The following is a 1,932-nucleotide window of genomic DNA, read 5'->3' as shown; positions in this document are numbered from 1 at the left end:
GGATGATAGGACTCTAAAGCAGAGACTGGGTGGCAACACTTGATCATTAGAAATTGGCTGGGTGACCAGGTGCAGTGACTGAAGCCAATAATACTAGCACTTTTGGAGGCCAAAGCGAGAGGATTGCCTGAGTCCATGGGTCTGAGACCAGCCTGGGCAACATGGTCTCTACAATTAATAAATTAAAAAATTAGCTGGACATGGTAGCGTACACCTGTAGTTTTGGCTACTTGGAAGGCTGAAGTGGAAGGATCGTCTGAGCCCAGTAGGTCGAGGCTGCAGTGGCCAGGAGCGTGCCATTGAATTCCAGCCTGGGCGACTTGGTGGAAAAAAAAAAAGGCCGAGAGCAGTGGCTTATGCCTATGAGCACTTTGAGAGGCCGAGGTGAGAGGATTGCCTGAGTCCACCAGCCTGGGCAACTTGGTGAAACCTCATCTGTACAATAAATCAAAAAATCAGTCAGGCATGGTGGCACATGACTGTAGTTCCAGCTACTTGGAAGGCTGAAGTGGAAGGCCCACCTGAGCTCAGCAGGTCGAGGCTGTGGTGGCTGTGAGCATGCCATTGCCCTCTAGCCTGGGCAACAGAGTGAAACTCCAACTCGAAAGAAAGAAAGGAAGGAAGGAAGGAAGGAAGAAAGGAAGGAAGGAAGGAAGGAAGGAAGGAAGGAAGAAAGAAACTGGCTGGGCATGGTGGCTCATGCCTATAATTCCAGCACTTTGCGAGGCCAGGGCAGGAGAATCGTTAGAGGCTAGGAGTTCAACAAGACCAGCCTGGGCAACATAGCAAGACTCCATCGCTACAAAAAAATTAAATTAAATTAAATTTGAAGAAACCATGTGGACACAATTGTCTTAATGCATGTCAAGGTCAAAGGGACAGTCAGGAGTGTCTGATCTGCAGAGAATGATAGAGCTAGTTATAGATCATGGTGTCTGTGAGGGATAAGTTTATGTGTCAACTTGAAATTGACACAAAGGGTGCCCAGATATTTGGTCAAATATTATTCCCAGTGTTTTTGTGAGGGTGTTTTTGTATAAAATTAACACTGAAATCAATGGAGCTTGAGTAAAGCAGTTTACCTTCCACAGTGTGGGTCAATTGTGGAAGGCCCCAATCAGTTGAAGGCTCAAATTGAACAAAGAAACTGGCCTCCCCTGAAACAGAGGGAATTCTCAGACAGACTGCCTTTGGACTTCATTTGCAACACAGGCTCTTCCTGGATCCACAGAGGTGGCCTTTGGACTTGACCGGCTCCATAAGCCCTCCTGACAACCCGGCCTGCAAGCCTACCCTGCAGATTTTGGACTTGCCATTGTCCATACTCATGTGAGCCAATTCCTTACAATAAATCTCTTTATATATATAAACATCCATTTGGTTCTGTTTCTCTGGAGATCCCTGACCGACACACATCCCTGTCATAAAATAGATGGGTTGCCAAACTGATATACTCCCTCTATTGCAAGGAAATTAATCAAGAACGCGTGATCGGGAGGTGGAAGGCTATTACTCCAATAAAAAGCCATGATCCCTTGCTTAGTTTTTGGAGATGAACCAGTTTTCAGACCCAGAGACTCCTGACTTTCTAAGAGGTAGTGTCTCCAGGAGGAAAGACCACGCAACACTTCAGCAAGTGTATGTACTAACGTTTCCCCCCATCGTTTCTCAAAAAGACCTACAGCCATGCACTTGGATAACCGTGCACAAGGACCATTAAACAGAGGGACCAAACTGTCATTGCTCTTCCAAGGTCTGAAGTGTCGTGTGGGAGTGGAAGACGATGATATTGACGATACTGACTCTGCGTAGATCTAAGCTAACGTGTGTGTGTGTCTTCGTTTTTTGGGTTTTTTTTGAGTTGGAGTCTCACTGTCGCCCATACTGGAGTGCAGTGGTCGCTCCCGGCCACCGCAGCCTCGATCCGCTGGG

Source organism: Carlito syrichta, unplaced genomic scaffold (assembly GCF_000164805.1).
Source record: "Carlito syrichta isolate Samal-C Ts95f unplaced genomic scaffold, Tarsius_syrichta-2.0.1 Scaffold301816, whole genome shotgun sequence".
NCBI classification, from domain to species: domain Eukaryota; kingdom Metazoa; phylum Chordata; class Mammalia; order Primates; family Tarsiidae; genus Carlito; species Carlito syrichta.
The sequence above is the reverse complement of the archived record's forward strand: the minus strand, read 5'-3'. Positions refer to the sequence as shown.